Source organism: Lathyrus oleraceus, chromosome 3, assembly GCF_024323335.1.
Source record: "Lathyrus oleraceus cultivar Zhongwan6 chromosome 3, CAAS_Psat_ZW6_1.0, whole genome shotgun sequence".
In the NCBI taxonomy this organism is placed as follows: Eukaryota; Viridiplantae; Streptophyta; class Magnoliopsida; order Fabales; family Fabaceae; genus Lathyrus; species Lathyrus oleraceus.
In genome coordinates this window covers 66354127-66376679 of record NC_066581.1, presented here as the reverse complement: position 1 = coordinate 66376679, position 22553 = coordinate 66354127, and the positions used below count along the sequence as shown (strand labels likewise).

General features: G+C 38.0%; 1 pseudogene; it reads left to right on the top strand.

The window, feature by feature from the left end:
- The first annotated feature begins 9895 nt into the window (after positions 1 to 9895).
- On the top strand, positions 9896 to 9995 carry LOC127133749 (uncharacterized; annotated as a pseudogene).
- Positions 9996 to 22553: the final 12558 nt, after the last annotated feature.

Below are 22553 nucleotides of genomic sequence, written 5' to 3'. Positions count from 1 at the left end.
AAACCGAGGAATCGAGGAATCGAGGAACCCTCTTAGGTTTTTGATGTAGCTATTTATATTGGTGCTGGCAACTGCTTTTCCTTTCCCAACGTATTCAATGTGGCTAAATGCACGGCGTGGATATAGGACACCAACTCCTCAACGTCTCTTCAAGTCTTCTGAGGGCGTTACTTGCGCCAAAAAAGTAGTGGAACGGTGTGACGCTCGTCACACCATGTGTGACGTCCGTCACAAGGTTGTTTTGCGTGACGCTCGTCACACACCCTGTGACGTCCGTCACAGGCACAGCATTGGTGACTTGTGCGCTTTGGGCTGGGCTTTGGCATTTGGTTCCTTTTCTCTCCTTTTTGCACCTCCTTTTCTTCCATTTTCACTTGTTCTTCAAAATAGACTACCTGAGACAAATAGGAAGAAAATACCACGTAATATCTCATAAAATGCAGTAAACCGAAATAAATAGTCTTAGAATTTAATGGAATTAAGTCCTAAAATATGATATAATTTCGTGTTATCAAACTCCCCCATACTTAGATCTTTGCTTGTCCTCAAGCAAAATTCAGCATAGAAATCGTTTTCAAAAATTTAGCCAGGCGAAGTTTCAAAACACACATCAATTCGTAATAGGTTGCAAGTGGATTTTGTTTAGAAGCAGCTTGAGTTTAATCTTGGCATCAACAACTACCGTTACAACTTAGATAACCCTACCTTATGCAAATCAGTTCAAGTAATGCCATTATAGCTATCCTAGTTCCTTTACTTTTATTTCACCCGCTTTCATTCTAGCGAAATCACATTAAGCCCTTTATCTTTTCGCGCACATAGTGGAGTAACCGGTTAGTGATTATGATCCGCTTTTAGCTAGAAGTTCTGGTACATAAGTCGGATAACTTCGTTATTCAGTCCATTGCAAATTGTGGGGGATCGAACCGTAGTCCGCCCTACCGAGTTCAGTACCAGATACCTACTGAACCAACTCATAATGGATCTTTCATATTGTGTTTTTGCATGATCTGCAACCTTTAGATTAAATGATCTGGTAAGGATCACCTAATTTAATCAGTGCATTTCCTGATATATTCATATATTTTATGTTACTTTGGGGATCATTCACTTATATTCATCGGCTCTCCACGTAGTTTGCTATTAAGATGGTGCTGACTTCTCGTATAAACTACTCGGGGTTATTATAAAACTAAAAGTTCGAGGAATCGGTATAATAGGTACTTATCCTGATCTAGCATGTTGAGGTTCTCAGAGCGTTGTTATGGTAATGATTTTTTGTCTTGATTTCAGTCAAGTTTTATAAAGTAAGCAACCTTTATACTTATTGGGTGTGTTAAAATTTTTTTTTTGTTCTGGCTCAAGAAAATTGAGGGGAATAGATAATAGAAGTTTTTCACATTAGGGACTTAACTTAAAATAAATCTATATTATAGATTTTTTTTTTTTTCAGATAATAAGAAAGGGAAATAACAATGAAAGGGAAGGTAACATACTTGAAAAATGGAAATGGAAGAAACAAGTTTTCCCCCCCATACTTAAATCAAACATTGTCCCCAATGTTTTAAGGAAATGAAATACAATATGGAAAGGAAAAAGAAACTACAACTAAGGTTGTCTTCCGCCTCTGGTTCTTGGACCTGGTGATCTCTGACGTAAGTCTAAGTTGTCGAACCTGCTAAACAACTCAGTAAACCGCTGGTCGGTTATGGCATTCCTAGCATCCTGTTGCTGTTGCATTTGACGCATCATCTGCAGCATTTCGACATTCTGTGCCTGCATACCATCGATAGCATCCATAATGTCGTCGTTGGTTGCAGGCCTTCTTCGTCGACGACGTTGGGAGGATGGGCCGGTTGCATTACTGGAAGGGTTGAGCGGGACTGACTGTTGTGTAGGCGGATGATCACCTTGTTCCATTTCTTCAAACTCATCTGTTTGCGGGTTTGTTTGTGAAGGCTCGGTGGTTTCAGGAGCGTTTAGATCGTAGAGGTGGCGGTCGGGGTTTGTGACATCAGTGAGGGCAGTATTTGGTAGAACCACGCTTGGGACTGCCTGGTTGTTCACCATAAGATAATATCCTCCGCCTATACTGTTCTTAATCAAGCGGCTGGATCGACAGTAGCTGATATCCATAGATAGGTGAGGTAGGGATTCTAAAGTTTGGAGTTTATCCCCTAGGTTTAGGCCAAGTGCTATGGTAGTGATTAATCCACCAATTATAAAAGGTTGCCTGCCTCTAGCACATAAGGTGCGGATATGATGAAAGAGAAAGGAGGCGGCGTTTACCTGAGTATCTGGTTCGAAAACGCACTGGAGGAAAAATAGTTCCTTTGAGTTGACCTTGCTGTTGTTTGGCCTTCCAAAAATTGTGTTTTGCAAAATGCGGATAAAGTACCGGATAATGGGGTTATGTATATGGGAGAGAAGGAGCTCTTCCCAGTTGTAGGTATCTATACCGGAAATTTTCTTAAAAAGGCCAAAAACGCCAACTGTGTTCCAGTTTGAGGTTGGAGGGATTCTGGCGTGCAGCAGACCTTCTGTGGGAAATTGTAGCATGGTACTCAATTGGTTTTGGGTTAAGGAGTACTCGGTGTTGAACATCCGGAAGGTTGCGGTACCGGTTAGAAATTCGTCTTCACCGGCGGGAGTGGTGTAGTCGTATGAACTTAAGAATTCTAAGGTTAGGGATGGGTAGGTGGGTTGATTATGAGTGCAAAGGAAGGTTAGGTTGGCTTGACGGAGCATCCATTCGATACCTTGGAGTAGGCCTAATTGTTGTAAACAGGTTAAATCGGGGTACCTGGTGGAAGCGACGCCTCGCTGTTGGAAACGCTCGAATTGCTCCCTCTGATAATTGTCATCTACGGATCGGAAGGTGATATTTCCGAAATTCTGATTTCCCGCCATTGTGATGAATTTTGAAGGGGTGATTTGGAAAGAAAAAAGAAATGTATTTGATAGGAGAGAATTGTTTTGTGGTGAATGAAGGAAGGTTTGGTGGGTATTTATAGGAGAAGAATTTGGAAGGTGGAAAGAAAAAGTGGTTGAAAGGTAATTAAGTGTGGTTAAATGAAAAATGAATGGGGAAGGTAAAAAGTTAAAGGTGTAACGTTCGTCTCCAACAGCTCCTTAACGTTCACTAGTCTGAGGAGTGTTACGCTCGTCACAGGGGTGTGACGCTCGTAACAGGCAATAGGCATGCCGTCCGTCACAAGATGTGTGACGCTCGTCACACATTCCTTTTTGGAAAGGCCTCAGTAGCGCTTCACAGAATTACTTTGGTTGGTGAATTTATTAGTTTTGTTTCGCTTATGATCAGTTTAGTCTGCAGTTTAATTTATTGTGCACGCTTAATCTGCTTTGTATAGTAATAATTCATAGGTAGCAACAGTAGAGCATAATAGCTATTGCATAATAAAATTAAATAAACAGCTTCAATAAAAATGATCATAATGTAATACAGGAAAGGAAAACAATGAAATGAAAGAGAAATAAACATGAATTCAAATAACATTAATAAATAATCTAACTTAAAACTAAATAACTTAGAAAAATAACTAAACTCTATCCCTCTGTACGATCTCTGGCCGGAGGAGCAAAAGAGTTAACATGATGTAGCAACTCGTGGAACTGATTCGTCATACTGCTCATGTATCCTAGAACTTCTTGTCTCATGTTAGTAAATTCTCCTCTGAGGGCGTCTTGTTCTGACATCAAAGCTTCAATGGCGGTGTTATAATCAGTTCCGGGCATATGATGTCGGAGGTCAGGTATGGCTGATTCTTCGGTCGGAACAGGCTGAGGAGGAGGGTCAATATCATAATAGCCGGATGGTGTCTGAGGGTCAGATTCAGCATGAGGGATCTGGTCAACATAATTCTCATAGTCATTACAAATCTCATAATCCTGGATGGATTCAGTGGATCTAGCAGGAGTTGGGGTTTCATTCAGGTTATAGAGCCAGTTCCTTTGGTTATGAACACTAGTCCTAGGATCGGGCAAGGTGAATAGGCAGAGAACCTGGTTATCAATAATAAGCTCAAACTCATCAGTCCCTAGGTTTGCTATAAACATAGTGTTGAAGAGGAAAGGTATACTCATAGTAGTAATGCCACCAAAAGGGCTAAGGTCAAGCATAGGCTGACGTAATCCAATAGCATTACCTATCATAGTTATCAAACCGCCTATTCTAATGGGTGCTCTCTCATCCTGGATAAGGTGGTCCAAATTAGCTAACATAAAAGTGGCACCGTTTACTGGACGGTTCTCGGAAGCACAAAATATGATGAAGAGTTCATCACGTGAAACTGAAGTACTATTTGGCTTCTTCCCAAATAAAGTGTGGGTCAGGATCTTATGGAAATAGCGAAAGGCCGGGTTGTGTATGTTTCCAGAGAGAAACTCATGTTCTTCGGGCTCATCATTTCCAGTCAGCCTACCCCAAAAGTGTTCAAGCTCTCTATATTCAAAAAGTTCTTCCTGGCTTACAGTGAATGTATCAAAGGAGGTAGGGAAACCCAAAAGGTTGGTGAAGTCTCTAATATTAAATTGGTACTCCATATTGAACATTCTGAACTGGATAAAACCTCTGCTAATTCCTTTTCCATGGCTGGGTAGATAGATTAATGAGCTAAGGAATTCTAGTGTGAGTCTCCGGTAGGTGGTGAAATGTCTCAGGATAGGGGAGGTCTCCCATCCTATCTGATTCAGCAAATACAGGACACTCTGTCTCAGTCCAAGGGCAGTCATAGCCCAATCATCAGCATATAAACTAGGTAGCATCTCTCTAGCGGCTAGTTCTTCAAACTTTTGTTTCTGAGCCATTCCTCTGAACTTGATACCCATACGACCAATATGTCCCATCTGGTTAGTGTTAGTCTAGAGAAAAGAAAACATGAGTTTAAGTCAGGATTTGGCCAAATGCCGAAAGAAGAAAAAAATTATTATTGTTATTTATATATATATATATTTTCTTTTTTTTGAATAAATCAAGAATGAATACTAAACAGAAATTAAAAGAAAATTAAGAAAGAAATAGGGAAATGATAATAATAGAATAATAAAATAACAAATTAATTTGTGGGTTGTCTCCCACTAAGCGCTTTGTTTAAATGTCGCAAGCTCGACAAAGAAACTGTTAAATATAATCTATAGGTCCTGGGGGCGTTTCGTCTAAGTGCAGGATTTGCGAATCCTCGTTGGTTTCCGCAAAGTGATAGTGTTTCAGACGTTGCCCGTTTACGGTGAACGGTTCTGTAGATTTTCCTTTTATTTCTACCGCTCCACTGGGAAAGACTTTAGTGATATGAAAAGGCCCTGACCATCTGGATCGTAGTTTTCCCGGGAATAATTTTAGTCTAGAGTTAAATAAAAGTACTGCGTCGCCTTGCTTGAAGATTTTCCTTGATATACGCTTGTCATGCCATTGTTTTGTTCTTTCTTTATAGATTCTGGCATTTTCATAGGCGTCTCTTCTGAGTTCCTCTAATTCGTTTATGTCAAGGATTCCTTTTCACCGGCGGCTTTATAATTCAAATTTAAATTTCTAATAGCCCAATAGGCTTTATGTTCTAATTCTACCGGGAGGTGACAGGATTTTCCATAAATGAGCTTAAATGGGGTCGTCCCTATGGGGGTTTTATAAGCAGTTCGGTATGCCCACAAAGCTTCTGGTAATTTCAATGACCAATCTTTCCTTGAAGTGGCGACCGTTTTTTCTAGTATTTGCTTGATTTCTCTGTTAGATACTTCCACTTGTCCACTGGTTTGAGGGTGGTAAGGTGTCGCTATCCTATGTCTTACTCCATATTTAAGTAGTAGTTTTTCGAGTACTTTGGATATAAAGTGCGATCCACCATCACTGACTACTATTCTTGGGATGCCAAATCTCGGAAATATTATATTCTTAAAGAGTCTAGTTACTACTCGGGTGTCGTTTGTTGGGGAAGCTATAGCTTCGATCCATTTTGATACGTAGTCAACTGCCACGAGTATGTATTTGTTACCGAAAGAGGATGGGAAAGGTCCCATGAAGTCTATCCCCCACACGTCAAAAATCTCTACTTCCAAAATACCTTTTTGCGGCATCTCGTCACGTCTAGATATGTTTCCCGTGCGTTGACATCTGTCACATTCCTTAATAGCCGCATGTACGTCCTTCCATATGGTTGGCCAATAAAAGCCAGCTTGTAGGATTTTAGAGCAGGTCTTGGATGTACTTGTGTGTCCACCATAAGGAGCGGAGTGGCAGTGTTGGATTATATTTTCTACCTCTTCTTCGGGTATACATCGACGGAAAATACCATCGGGGCCTCTTTTGAAAAGTAAGGGATCATCCCAGTAATAGTGTTTTATGTCGTAGAAGAATCGTTTCTTCTGCTGGTAAGATAAAGTAGGTGGAACTATTCCGACAGCTAAATAATTGACTAGATCAGCGTACCATGGTGTGACGGATATAGCTAAGGTGGTTTCTACTCGCATGTCGGAGTTGTTCTCTTCCAAAGTAGCTATAAGTTTGTCATACGAGAAATCATCATTAATTGATGTTCTTTCCGGTTCAAGGTTCTCAAGTCTAGAGAGATGGTCTGCTACTACGTTTTCAGTTCCTTTCTTGTCCTTGATTTCTAAGTCGAATTCTTGTAGCAACAAGATCCATCTTAGGAGTCTAGGTTTAGCGTCTTTTTTTGTTAAAAGGTACCTGATAGCAGCGTGATCGGTGTAAACTATTATTTTGGCTCCTACCAAGTAAGAACGAAATTTATCTAGCGCAAATACCACTGCTAGGAGTTCTTTCTCGGTAGTGGCGTAATTCATTTGCGCTTCATCCAGGGTTCTGCTTGCGTAATATATAACGTGAAGCTTTTTATCCTTTCTTTGTCCTAAAACAGCACCTACAGCATAATCGCTGGCATCGCACATTATTTCGAATGGTTCATTCCAGTCTGGTGTCTGCATTATGGGTGCTGAGATCAATGCTTGTTTAAGAGTTTGAAATGCTTTTAAACAGTTATCGTCGAATATGAATTCGGCATCTTTCATCAATAGTCCGGTTAGAGGTTTAGTTATCTTAGAGAAGTCTTTGATGAATCGTCGGTAAAAACCGGCGTGTCCTAAAAAGCTTCGTACTTCTCTCACGGTTCTTGGGGGTTGAAGATTTTCGATTACCTCTATTTTGGATTTGTCTACTTCAATTCCTCTGTTCGAGATGATGTGTCCTAAAACAATTCCTTCTTGTACCATAAAGTGGCACTTTTCCCAGTTAAGTACTAAGTTTACTTTCACACATCGCTCAAGGACTCTTTCTAGGTTTTCAAGGCATTCTTCGAAACTTTGTCCGTATACAGAAAAGTCATCCATGAATACTTCCATGATGTTTTCGAGAAAGTCGGCGAAAATTGCCATCATGCATCTTTGAAAGGTTGCAGGGGCATTACACAGACCAAACGGCATTCGTCTATAAGCGAAGGTACCAAAAGGGCATGTGAACGTTGTCTTTTCTTGGTCATCAGGGTGAATTGGTATTTGAAAGAAGCCTGAATAACCGTCTAGATAACAGAAATGTGAATGTTTTGCTAATCGTTCTAACATTTGGTCAATGAATGGTAAAGGGAAATGATCTTTTCGGGTTGCTTTGTTTAGTTTCCTATAATCAATGCACATTCTCCATCCCGATTCGATTCGTTTAGTTATAGTTTCTCCTTTTTCGTTTTCAATAACGGTTATGCCTCCTTTCTTTGGTACAACGTGTACAGGGCTAACCCATTTGCTATCAGATATAGGATATATAATACCTGCTTCCAATAACTTGGTTATTTCTTTCTTTACTACCTCACTCAGGATCGGATTTAGTCTTCTCTGGTGTTCCCTAGAGGTTTTACAGTCTTCTTCTAACATGATGCGGTGCATACAAATAGAAGGGCTTATTCCTTTAAGATCGGTGATGTGGTATCCTAGTGCGGTGGGGTACTTCCTTAAGATATGTAAGAGTTTTTCTGTTTCGAGTCTTCCTAGGTCTGCATTAACTATCACAGGTCGTTCAAGTTCTAAGTCTAGGAATTCATATCTCAGATTTTTGGGAAGTGTTTTCAAATCAGGGGTTGGTTTGTTAAGACATTGCGTAGGGTCCGGTGTTATTGCTAAACATTGGTTAGATTTGTCCTCTAAAAGATAGTCTGATGATTTGTCTTCTCCTAACTCTGCTTCTTTTATGCATTCATCGATGATATCCATGAAGTAACATGTATCTTCTATTGCAGGTGCTTTCAAGAATTGGGAAAGAATGAATTCAATTTTCTCTTCACCTACTTCGAAGGTGAGTCGTCCTCGTTTTACGTCTATGATTGCACCGGCAGTTGCTAAGAACGGTCTTCCTAGTATAATAGGCGTAGTATCATCTTCTCTAATGTCCATAATTGTAAAGTCAGTGGGAATGTAAAACTGACCTATGCGTACGGGAACGTTTTCAAGGATTCCTACAGGATATTTGATGGAACGATCTGCTAGTTGCACAGACATTTTGGTTGGTCTTAATTCTCCCATTTCCAGTTTCTTGCATATGGATAAAGGCATAACGCTAATTCCGGCTCCTAAATCGCATAAAGCTTTGTCGATGACAAATTTTCCTATGTGACAGGGTATAGAGAAACTACCCGGATCCTTGAGTTTAGGAGGCATGTTTTGGATTATAGCGCTACATTCGGCAGGGAGTGTAACAGTTTCGCTATCCTCAAGTTTCCTCTTATTAGAAAGGATTTCTTTTAAGAATTTAGCATATGAGGGCATCTGCGTAATAGCTTCGGTGAACGGAATTGTAACGTTTAATTGTTTAAGGAGGTCAATAAATTTTCTAAATTGGCCCGCATCTTTGGTTTTAACAAGCCTTTGAGGGTAAGGGATAGGTGGTTTGTAAGGTGGTGGAGGTACATAAGGTTCCTTCTTTTCTAGGGTTTCCTTATTACTCTCTTCCTTTTCCTTAGGTTCACTTTCCTCAGTTGATTTCTTAGGGTTTTGGTTTTCTATCCTTGGATCAGACGGTCCTTCCACTTCCGTTCCACTTCTTAATATAATTGCATGAGCTTGGCTTCTCGGATTAGGTTGGGGCTGTCCAGGGAATGTACCAGTTGGGGCAGCAGTAGGTGCTTGTTGTTGAGCTACTTGAGATATTTGTGTTTCCAGCATTTTGTTCTGGGTAGCCAAGGCATCTACTTTGCTTGCTAGTTGTTTAAGTTGTTCGCCAATGTGTATGTTCTGGTTTAAGAAATCTTTATTGGTTTGTTGTTGGGAAGCTATAAAGTTTTCCATCATGATTTCCAAGTTGGATTTTCTAGGGGTATTATTGTTAGGCATGGATGGATTTGGTTTCTGATATCCCGGAGGTATAGATGGGGCTTGATTTGGAGACTGTCCAGGTGCGTACAAAGCATTATTACTCTTATATGAAAAGTTTGGATGGTTCTTCCAATTTGGGTTATAGGTATTCGAATAGGGGCTTCCTTGAGCATAGTTCACTTGCTCTGCTTGGATTCCAGTCAAAAGTTGACAGTCCGTAGGAGTGTGGCCTTGGATTCCACAGACCTCGCAATTCTGAGTTATAGCAACCACGGCGGCTGGAGGTGATACGTTTAAACTTTCAATTTTCTGGACCAAAGCATCCACTTTTGCATTAACGTGATCAAGGTTACTTATCTCGTACATGCCAGTTTTCGTTTGAGGTTTTTCCACCGTTGTTCGTTCGGTTTCCCACTGATAGTGGTTTTGGGCCATGCTCTCGATAAGCTGGTAAGCATCAGCATAAGGTTTGTTCATTAGTGCACCACCTGCAGCGGCGTCTATTGTTAACCTTGTGTTGTATAAGAGACCATTATAAAATGTGTGAATTACTAACCAGTCTTCCAAACCATGGTGTGGGCAAAGTCTCATCATGTCTTTGTATCTTTCCCATGCTTCGAAAAGAGACTCGTTGTCTTTCTGTTTAAATCCGTTTATCTGGGCTCTTAACATAGCTGTTTTGCTTGGCGGAAAATATCGGGCAAGAAAAACTTTCTTCAACTCGTTCCAGGTGGTGACTGAGTTGGAAGGGAGAGATTGAAGCCATCTTCTAGCGCTATCTCTTAATGAGAAAGGAAAAAGACGAAGTCGAATTGCCTCTGAAGTGACACCATTAGCTTTAACGGTATCAGCGTATTGGACAAATACGGATAAATGAAGGTTTGGATCCTCGGTAGGATTTCCAGAGAATTGGTTCTGTTGCACAGCCTGCAACAGCGAAGGTTTTAGTTCGAAGTTGTTTGCTTCGATTGCGGGTGGAGCAATACTTGAATGCGGCTCGTCTTGCGATGGAGCGGCGTAATCTCTAAGAGCACGAGCTGGTTCTGCCATCTCGGTTAAAGAAGGAAGATCTTTGAGATCAGGAAAGTCTATAGAAGGGAGATTGTTTGCAGCACGATATTCCCGAATTCGTCGTAAGACTCGGAGATATAGCTCGATATCGTTGATTCGTAAATAGAGCGGTTCGCCTTGTGAGCGAGTGCGTGGCATACAAATCAACGAAAGAAAGAATAGAAGAAAGAGAAACCTTAGTCTCTACAGCGTAACGGAAGAGTTACGATATCGATTAAATAAAAGTCCCCGGCAACGGCGCCAAAAACTTGATCGCTCGACTGTGTGAGTCGAGAATGGGATACAAACTGCAAGTGCACAGTTCTATCGCGTAGTTTTAAAAGATATCGATCCCACAGGGACTTATGAATCGATATACCGTTATCTAAGGTTACTACGTAAATCTAAGGTGAAAAAATGTTTGATTGTTTGGGGGAAAAACTAAGAGCTAAACTAAGATCTAAATTAAATATTAATAAAACGGATATCGGTATGTAGTTCGTCAAAACTAGGGAATCAAGTCTTTGTCGGTTTCTTGGTTTTAAAATAAATCGTTTCAGTTAACTTTATTGGTTAAAGGTTTTATCTCAAACTCTCGCTCTGTTGAATAAACCATGATTTTATATTAATGTAGCTGTCACTTATAATTAAGTCAAAAACCATATTTTGAAAGCAATAAAGTTGCAGAAACTCTTTTTAAGAAAACACTGACCGTTTTAAACACCCTTATCTCAAACTCTCGCTCTGTTGACTTAGGTTATACAATTAAATCCAAATGCTTAACTCTCGTCCTCACATTCAATCTTTAAAAAATACTTTTTGGAAAAGGTCAGAATTTAATTAACTCTAAAACTTGCTCTCGCCCTGATCTAGAATTAATGCCTAACTTACACTGTCCAGTTAAAACCTCAAACTCTCGCTCTATTGATTTTAACTTCTATATGTCCTTTACTTTTGTAAAAAATCTTGTTATTAAACCTGTAAGTTGAGACCGTAAAAAGATTGATTTCAATTTTAAGTTTAAATAGACCGACTCAGTCTTGATCCCTTATTCTGCTTACTTTACATACCGATACCTAGGCGAATTAGCCAGACATGCTAAATAAACAAGAATACATATCATGCATAAACAGACTCATTCCAGGCAGATAATATAGATAAATAATAAAACAAAACATTAAATAATGATTAAAGAACCTGAATGCGTAATACAATAGTCTTGAACACTCCACCACAAGCCGGTAGGATTTGTTCTTGGATTCTTCGATTAAACAATAAATTAAACCAAGGAAATAAAACTAGAATCTAACATAAGGTTAGATCCGATAAAAAGTTGCACAATAGTTTCCGGTGTAGAAACTATTATGCGAAAAATATCTAAATGCTAAAAAGGGAAAGGTAAATTGCAAGGGAAAAAGAATGTAGAACTTGCAAAAGAAATAAATAAACAATGTTAAGTTGCTGGAAAAGAAAAATAAGCAAAAGCGTAAAAAGAAAGAAAATTGGCAAAGCTTCGGCAATATGAGCGTGGAAAAACCGAGGAATCGAGGAATCGAGGAACCCTCTTAGGTTTTTGATGTAGCTATTTATATTGGTGATGGCAACTGCTTTTCCTTTCCCAACGTATTCAATGTGGCTAAATGCACGGCGTGGATATAGGACACCAACTCCTCAACGTCTCTTCAAGTCTTCTGAGGGCGTTACTTGCGCCAAAAAAGTAGTGGAACGGTGTGACGCTCGTCACACCATGTGTGACGTCCGTCACAAGGTTGTTTTGCGTGACGCTCGTCACACACCCTGTGACGTCCGTCACAGGCACAGCATTGGTGACTTGTGCGCTTTGGGCTGGGCTTTGGCATTTGGTTCCTTTTCTCTCCTTTTTGCACCTCCTTTTCTTCCATTTTCACTTGTTCTTCAAAATAGACTACCTGAGACAAATAGGAAGAAAATACCACGTAATATCTCATAAAATGCAGTAAACCGAAATAAAGTCTTAGAATTTAATGGAATTAAGTCCTAAAATATGATATAATTTCGTGTTATCAGAACCTCTTTGAAAATCTGTACATTTGGATTTAAAATGGTGTTGTTTGCAAAAGATTGGGGAGATGAGAAAAGAAATATTTTTTATAATTTTTGTATTTGCCAAGACTTCCTGAGTCTCATGCATGCGTACCAACAAAGTGAAATGAAGGATAAAAACCTTGTAGTTCATGGTAAAAATGACAAACATGTTTGTTTGGATTCATTTCTAATGAAAATACATTTTGTCATTTTAAGGAGAACACTTAACTAGTCACCCACAAGTATGAACACTTTGCATCACCACGGAGAAGGGCTCCAACTTGGATAAAGATCAACAAGTATGCCACTAGCTCTCAGAGGTGGAAAAGGATTGTCATCAATATTATGGGGATAGGAGAATTATATCTTAACTATGGAAAAGACTCATGTCTAAACTTTGAGAAACAATTTTGAAAGGAAAACATGCACAAATGGGCACAAAATAGTTTGAATGAGTTATGTATTTTATTTAGTCTTTTGAAATTGGTTTTGAATATGCTTAAGATGTATTAGCATTTATTAAGAAAATATTTTTAAAATTACTTGACAAAAGTCAAGGTTTATTGATTTTGAATATGCTTAAGTTTGAAAACAAGAAAGTTTTTGAAAAAAGAAGAGAGAAGATTTTGAAAATTAAAGAAGGGGAGAAGATGGAAATACTATCCTAGAACATCAAGTAAAAGTTAGGGAGGAATATCAAGCTTTATGACATGAGTCAAGCAAGAATTCCCTCATTTGGATTAAGCCTCAAGCAAGCCAAATAAGTAAAGAATAATCCATGTATCAGATAAAACCAAGATAACCAAGTCAAGTCTCCAAAAGAATCCAAAGTCAAAGATACCAGATGAGTCCCAAGGTCTCAAATCACAAATTCCCAAAGCAAGGGTCAAGGTCCTGATTCTAAGTCCATAACTCCACAACAATGCCAATGATAGTAACCTCAAGTCCATGAATCAAGAGAACCAAAATTTTATAGGCTTTTTCCTTTATTAATGTCTTTAAAAGAAAAAGAAGTCCAAATGGACAAAGGAAAAAGAGCATAAACATTAACAATATGAGATGAGATACTAAAATAAAAGCATAAAGTAAATAGCAAGAAATAAAGAGCATAAGATAAATGACATTAAAGTAAAGTTAATACAATAATATGTTAGTAATCAAAATACAAAAACAATTTATCATTTTTTTGAGAACACTCAACTACTCACCCACAAGTATGAAAATATGGACCTCTACATCACCATGAGAAGGGCTCTAACTTGGATAAAATCAACAAGTATGGCATTGGATCTCTTAGGTGAAAAGGAAACACTATTTTCATACAATACCATAGGTAATAGAAGAGTTACAATCTCACTTATGAAAATGACTTGCTTTTAGATTTGGGACAAATTTAGCGCTATGTTAAGAAATCGTAATTAGACATATGTAGAAGTCACAACTATCTGAGGTCGGTCAATAATAATATGTATCTTAATGCATGCTAGAGAAATGATATGTAAATCATTCTCTTAAAGCTATGCCACACAAAAAAAGAAAAAAAGGTAGATCAAGCACAAAGGCTAGGAGAGTGGTCCATTACATCAATCAATACTTCATGATACTTAGGACAAACTTATGTATCAATCCAAAGTACCTTAAATGATCCATGATTAATTAAGAGGTAGATTTGAAATGATGAAAGTTCATCAAGCATCAATCCACATATCACGAACAAGATGGACACAAACCATCCAATTGATCAAAATAAAAAAAGGAAGAGAAAGGGATGAGAGACAAGAGAAACCAAATCCAAATTGGATCAAAGGTTTTATCAAGTCACCATCAAAATAAATCATCCATTTTGGTGGATTAGGGTTTTCACCCCATCAACATCCAAGATCGATTGAGTTTGATGAGACCTAAATAACTAAGATCCAACATCCAAGATCAAAATAACTAAGATCCAAGGCCAACATAAGTCAACAAAGGTTAAACAAGCATAAAATACAATAAAATAAAATAAAATGCATTAAAAATATTTCGAAAATGAATTTTAAAAGGGGAATAAAAGAGAAAATCCATAAAGCCCTTCAAAACATCAAATAGATGGCCAAGAAAATTATGGAAGGTTATACATAAAATAACAAACATAAAATAATTTTTTCAGAAATTTTAAATACATAAAAGTATTTTAAAACCAATTAAAAAAATATGAAAACATAAAATAAAATAAAAATAGAAAATCAAGAAAATAAAATTTGAAAAAATAAAAATTAGATGAAGAAAAATAAAAGAAAATTTTAGAAATTATTTTGGGACTTTTTGGATGAAAAATGAATTTACTATGATTTTTTAAAGAAAAAGAAATTTAAAATAAAAAAAGAAAAAGAAATAAAATCAGAAAAACACAAAGCACTGGATCTGCCCTCATTAATTGATGTGGCAGATCCAACAATCCTCAAGCTAGGACGCACGATGGAAAGTAGCCAAAATAAAATATGGGATTGAATTCAATATGGACCAGTCAGAACATTTCAAATTGCCAACGTGTAAGCAAACTCAGATGACCTGAGATAACTCTGGTTATCTTCCCCAATGATCCCTCATTGTAGTTTCATCATTTTGCAAATTCAGAGCATAAGACTACCACCAATATGATCGCCTCCTCATCACGAATTGAACCTCATGCTCAAAATTCATTTATCTAAATTGAGCATGGAGAATTTCAGAGAAGTTTCAGAAACAAGAAAACCATGAAAAATAAAATTAAATGATGAGCACGATCAATCAACACCAGATAAGTTAAAGAAAAGCATCAGAGAGTGAAGGACTATATTGTGGTAACTTGTTTGAGTTCAAATGACGCTCATAACTATCTTGCCCAAATGGTGATCAGAAGTTGATGAAGCTCAATCTGGTCAAAGCACTTCAGAAGGTCTTTGAGCTTTGAAATTGTTACAAAAGCTTCAGAGAAGACCGAAGGTACTAATGGAATCAAGAAATTTTGGGAATGAATCAAGCATGTTGATCTATTTATAGGGAAGTGATTGGTGATCTCATACGTGCCAAATGATTCTTAATTCGTGCAAAACGAATTTGCTCATGATGTGAGAAAAATGTGACTTGCAAACCATCAAAACTCAGCCAAATCATGCATTTTAGGAGTCACTTAACTTATAGAGACTTGATCAAACATATTTAGGTCCAAAATGCATGGTAATTTGGCTTGTAATTGAGATTACTGAAGTTCAAAATTTTGATCATGGTGATTTCTTCAGTTCCAAGTCACCATGTTTAACTCAATGGGGCATCTTTCTCAGGAGGCTTTTTGATCCCATTCTTCATGCAATTTGTTGACATCATATCAAAGATTACAATGTGCCAAGAAAGGTTTCATTTAGATGCTTGAGCACAAACTTATGGCATGTTGAAGTTGGCACGAAAATATTGTAATGTTACTTAGAAAATTCTAAGTACCAAATGGTTGAAAATGACTCGTAATGTCTCAAAGAAATATATGTCCTTCCAAGCATAATTTGACTTTGATCTTTGAAGAAAACTTTTAACGGGAATCACAAATGATATTGTGCAAAAATAATCAGCCTCAAATGTTGAAAATTGAAGAAGGTATAATCTTTGAAAGTTGAGGAAAAGTCACTTGAAAATATGTCAAATTTCACTAAGTCCACAAATGACCTATAATGTCTCCAAACTTTTGATGCTCCTCCAAGAATAATTGGCTTTTGTCATGTAAAGAGAAGTTGTAAATGATATTTATAAAAGTCATATGAAAAATGAAGCATTCAAAAATGTTGAGAATTGAAGGAGTTATGATCCTTTGAAGTTTGACTTCAAATGTTGACATTTTGGTCAAACCTCTAGGAATAAACTTGTGTACCTGGACTTTTCTTGCATTTCAAGGTACATGGATGATAATATGAACTCAAAATAAGGTGTACTTGAATGTGTTATGATTAGGTTGATCAAAGTTTGAGGTAATTTGTTGAAGAAGGCATGGAAATAAACACATGAACCTTTGACTTTTCTTGAGGAATAAGCAACAAAACTTTGAGATACTCTTGATCAAAATAAGATTGAAAGATGCCTAAGGATCTTAGAGATCATCTTTTCAGGAATAATCCCCTTGAGAATCAATGGTTGACCACACTTTGACTTGAGGAATCAACACAAACCCTAGCTGAGGAACCATGCTTGATGATCTTGATGAAAAGCCCTACCTTGCACAATAAGCTTAAAGGAAACAAAACATATTTTTGGTATTTAGATTAGTTGTTAGCTAAGAAATGAACATATAAAGACAAAGGTAAAGCACCAATAAAAAGGTGCTTGAAGATCCCTGCAAAAGGAAAACTCCAAAGATGATAGGGAGAGGACAAAAATGTGATCTTGTTTGTATGCAAGGATGCAAATGATATGAGGGATCTTAGGGTTAAAAATTAGGGTATGACACATAGTTAGTAGCATAGAATCCTACTAACTAACATATATTAGTATGTGTAGCAGGGTATTCGTTACCATTAGAGATATTGACTAAATCCAAGGTAAATCATACAAGTCGAGTCGCCACTGCACTTCTATTTATCCAAAGGAATGGTTAGAAAGCGAAAAAAAAACCTAAAAGTTTTATCGAATCAAAAACTAGTAAAATGTCAGAGATCTGGGTAAGGGGGTTGGTTATGCGATGGGAAGGTGTTAGGCACCCAAAGCATCCTAGGTACTCCTAGGGAGCCCTTTTCACATTTGTTGCAAAGGTTGTTGTTTTTTGTGAAAATTTATTTGTGCAAACATGATTGAAGGGATGAGAAAAGAATATACAAATTTATTTACATTTTGTGTTTGAATGGATGAACCCATTGCCTACGTACCATCTTAAAAAAAGATTAGGATCAAAACCTCGTAGTTCGGGGTAAAAAAAATCAAAAAAAGTTGGTGAATTGATTGGTCCAAAAACCTTAAGGTCTTTTGTTATCAAAGGGAGAAAACTCAACCTAAAACCACAAATCCACCATGTGAGGATAGCTTCAACATGCTAGTGAGGGGTTAACCCTATAATAAGCATGGAAGACTCATTGTCCATCATTAAGGATAAAGGTGAGTATTATATCTACCTCAAGGATAATTCAAACCTAATAGCTAATGGTTATAAAAAAAGGGTTTGATTAAGAAGGTGGCCATTGAAACCACAAAAAGTATTTGAATGGGTTTTATTTACCAATTAAAAGTATTTAAAAAAATATGGTTAAAGTGGATTAAAAGGTTCAATTCAAAATAAGTGTTATGAAAAAATACATTTGAAAATCAAAAGCATAAGGCTTAGGTTTCTAATGTTGAAAACAAAAGTTATTGTTTGCACAAAAAGTTTTGGCTTGGGTTAGAATGGGGAAAAAAAAGGGTTAAATTCCTAAACATACAAGAGATAAGGGAAAAGAAAATAAAACCACATTAGGAGTTCCCCTCTTGAGATCATATTGATGATCCAAGTAGCTCCCATCCTTTGGAATAAGCAGTCACAAACAAATATCTCAAGCCATTAAGCACAGGTAATCGGAATAAACCTCCAGGTGGTATCCCACAAATAAAGTGGAACACCAGGCCATCTCTGCAAGAGTCATGTGAGCCCTCACAAAAAAACTCAACAAACAGGTTAGAGAAAAAAAAATAGGGTAATCAAGGGTTGCCCCCAAATCAAAATGTAACCACATGAATCATGCCATTAAAATTCACAAAAAAAAGCTCACAAAAAGCAACCAAGGGCAGGAGGCCTAAACCTCTTGTCAAACACGTACATTAAAAGGTTATTAAAAAATTTCAGGTTGAAAGTATAAATTAGTGGAAATAGGGCATACCTGATTGGGGAGGATCGATTGAAATTGAGTTGCACCCGTGAGGTTTGCAGAGCAATCTAAGGGTTTGCCTCTAGAGGTTGCTCTGAACTCTGTCAGCTCTTCTCTCACTTTCTTTTTCCTGCCAGGGTAATAGGAATGGCATTTTTTTGTTTCACTGAAACTCTGAATTTATAACCTGGTTTTTGTGGACCTGTGGGCTCAAATGAAAGAGGCCCAAGTCCAAAAAAATTTTTTGTTATATATTTTTTATTCATTTATTTTTTTATTTATTTTCGTTTTTCTTTCTTCTTTTTTTTTCGTTTTTTTTTTTTTTTTTAATTATTTTTTTAGTATACAAAAGTAATTCAAGCATGCTTGGTGATATCAAACCAATCACAAGGAGTCCCACCCAAAGGCAAAGGGAACCAAGATGCTCATGATCCTTGAGGCTATGCAAATGCAATGTTATGATGCCATGAGGGATCTTAGGGTCAAAATTGGGGTCTTACAGATGCCCCTATTTAAGGTCATTCTAGCCGGAGAAGTGAAGGTTAAAATTGTTTTTGAAAAATTTTAAAATTGGTTTTGAAAAATTGTTTTAAGTGCGGAAGCGGCCGAGGAAAATTTTAGTCTAAAACGAACCGTTATTGGAAAACCGGATATGCGTTAAGCTAATGGATTAGAGATAAAGAGAAATACAAATCACTACACTAATTGCACAATCAATGATATGTTTCACTTACTAGGATTCCTAGTTCCAATGATCCAAATACCAAATCAAACTAGATACAAACTTAAGACAACTTTGGTTTAGGCAAATTATCAAACACTTGGTGTGCATAAACACTCCAAGTGATATTTGTGTTGAGTAAGAAATTCAAATTGATCTAGTACAATATACTATTGTACTTTGGATTCAAAAACAAAGTTTTAATCTCTTACTCAATTTATATCAATGTTTGGTAAAATTGCTTAAACTAAAATCACTTAATTTTTAAGCTGAAGAACAATTATGCAGAAAATTAAAGAAGACAGAGATTTGATGAGGCAGTTCCCCCGTCGTCCTCGCTTCGGGGTACGTCTGCCCTCAATTCTAAACTTAGAATTGAGATGATTTAATTAGATATCACCTGTGAAATTTAACCGTTTATACAAGGATTGCAAAGCAAGTAAACAACAGAACTCCCAATGTGTTGAATGATGCTTCCTATCCTTGCTCCTTGATTCAAGATGAATCAAGACCTTCGATCGTTGTTGCTAGACCTCCGATTCCAGCCCCTTTGTTGAAGAATCTTCCGTTCTTCAAACCCTCGGCCCAGCTGATCTCAAACACAACGAATCGAACCCGAATCCTTCCCTTCAATATCACCGAATCCGCTACTAGACTGATGAAGACTTCCTCTTCTCAATCACCTTCGCTCAGCTGAATATTGATGAAGCAATTCGTCCAAAAACCCCCAAACACAAACCGGTATTGGAGGACAAAACCCTAACGATTTTATTCAAGAAAGAACCTGCCACAAGCTTCAACGCGAACCGGATTCTCCAATCTCAGCTTCGAACCTTATCACCTTTAGCCGATCACGAAGCACACCAAAAATGGTTGTGTGTAGTTGATGTGTTGTGAAATGTTGAAGATGAAGATGATGAATCTTGGACACCTTTCTCACTCTTTCTTGTTTCCTTGAACACTTGAATTCAAATTGACAAATGTTAGTTGATAAAAGTGATTTGACTTCTATTTATAGTAACTGGCTTTCCAACCAAAATAACAGCTTTTCAAACAGTAAAAAAAATACTCAGAAAACTGAGTTCACGCACGAGCGGTCGACCATAGGTCGGCGTGCGCTGACCCGTGGGAAATGCGTCGACCCCTATGGTCGACTCAAGTATTCCATGAGCTGACCCGTGGGAAATGCGCCGACCCCTATGGTCGACTCAAGTGCTCCATGAGCTGACCCGTGGCCAACTGAACTATGCCATGCGCCAACCTGTGGTCGACTCAAGCAAGCGTGCACTGACCAGTAACCAACTGGGCTGAGTTATGCGCTGAGCCGTGAGCTATGCGCCGACCCTTATGGTCGACTCAAGGCCTTCAAATCTGCAAAAATTTGTGTTTTGTGATTTTCATGCATTTCGTCATGATCACACTTTGTCCACATATGTTTTTAAGAATTATAACAGATTTAGATAAGCATAGGAAAGGATACGATAGGTGATGTGTTGCATTTGTTTGTAGACGTGGAATCGACAACGCCGATTCGTCCATGGTGGTCATTTGTCATCATCGAAACTTGTGATTGTATGTTGTTTGACAATTTGCCTTTACAGAATATGGACAAAAATCTTACCCTGTTGGAGATCATACCATCCTTGGGAGAGCACTGAGGATCTCCTAAGTATCTTTCTGTCATTGTGAATGTTCACTTTGTTTAAAAACAAGTTATGAAAATTTTTATTGTTTAAAGCAATGATATTTTCTCAATCAAAACATGCAAAACATTTGTTGAATAGAAACAAATAAGAGTGCAAATAATTGGATAAAGGCTCAAAATTATTTGATGGAGTGGTAGTCTGCGAATGGCAAGGCTCCATAGATCTTTACAAATTTAAAATTGGTGATATATATTGGAAAAGGGCTACATTGAACATAATGACCATTTCTCCACCAATTCTGAATCCGATGTATTTGAAGCTTTGGCTGATAATGAGCAAGGATCTCTGACGGACGACAGTTGTAGAACAAAGTCTTGTCAGGATGCAGTTACTTGCCAAATCCCTAATTTTTGCCTAGATTGCCCCAGGATGAGGTACTCAATCCAGCGGGATACCTATATTCATTTTTCATGTCTCTAACTTTTGCCTGGACCGCCTTTTCGGGTTTTCAATCCACCAAGACGCTCATTTTTGCCTAAGCCTCCCTTTCGGGTTTTCAACTTAGCGAGCTATTCAGTTTTTTATTTTTTTAGGCGAAGTATTTCTTGACTGCATCTGAATTCACAGGACGAGTGAAATCCTCCCCATCCATAGTTGTAAGTATCAAAGCACCACCTGAAAAGGCTCTCTTAACAACATACGGACCCTCATAGTTCGGAGTCCACTTGCCCCTGGAATCGGGCGCGAAAGACAAAACTTTCTTGAGCACAAGGTCGCCTTCTCGGAACACACGAGGCTTGACCTTCTTATAAAAAGATTTCTTCATCCTTTGCCGATATAACTGACCGTGGCACATGGCAGTCAATCTCTTTTCTTCTATCAAGTTCAGCTGGTCATAACGACTCTGAACCCATTCAGCATCAGTCAACTTGGCCTCCATCAAGACTCTCATTGATGGGATCTCCACCTCTACAGGGAGTACAACCTCCGATCTTGACTTAGCGATCATATCATCAACGTCCACCTCAATCTCCTTATGCGTCATGTCATGGAACAAGGTAGTCATAGCTCGTTGATACGTGGCTCCGGCGTTCTTCAAACCGAAGGGCATCACTCGATAACAGAATGTTCCCCAAGGTGTGATGAATGTTGTCTTCTCCATATCCTCGGGTGCCATTTTAATCTGATTATATCCGGAAAATCCATCCATAAACGAGAAGACATTGAATTTAGTTGTATTGTCTACCAACATATCAATGTGTGGTAGAGGGAAATCATCTTTTGGACTAGCTTTATTCAAGTCTCTATAGTCAACACACATCCGGACTTTTCCATCTTTCTTAGGCACGGGCACAATATTGGCCACCCATTGAGGATACGTAGAAGTCACCAGAAACCCCGCATCAATTTGCTTCTGAACTTCCTCTTTGATCTTCACTGCCATATCAGGATGAGTTCTTCTGAGCTTCTGCTTTACAGGCATGCACTCAGGCTTTAAAGGTAGGAAATGTTGCACAATATCAGTATCTAGACCAGGCATGTGTTCATATGACCAGGCAAAGACGTCAACATATTCTCGTAGCAACTTAATCAACCCCTTCTTAACAGATTCTTCCAGGAGTGCCCCAATCTTTACCTCTCGCACACAATCTTCAGACCCCAAGTTGATTGTTTCCAGATTCTCAAGATGCGGCTGAATGATCTTCTCTTCATGCTCAAGTAAACGGGTAATCTCGTCAGGAATCTCTTCAACATCATCTTCCTCTGCCTCAAATACAGGGAATTCAAAATTGGGAGATGGTGTTGGGTCATTATGTTCAATGGGTTTAGAAATCAACTTGCATAATGATTTTTGGATATGAAAAGCTTTTTAGAAATCAAACAAGGCAAATCATTATGCATATG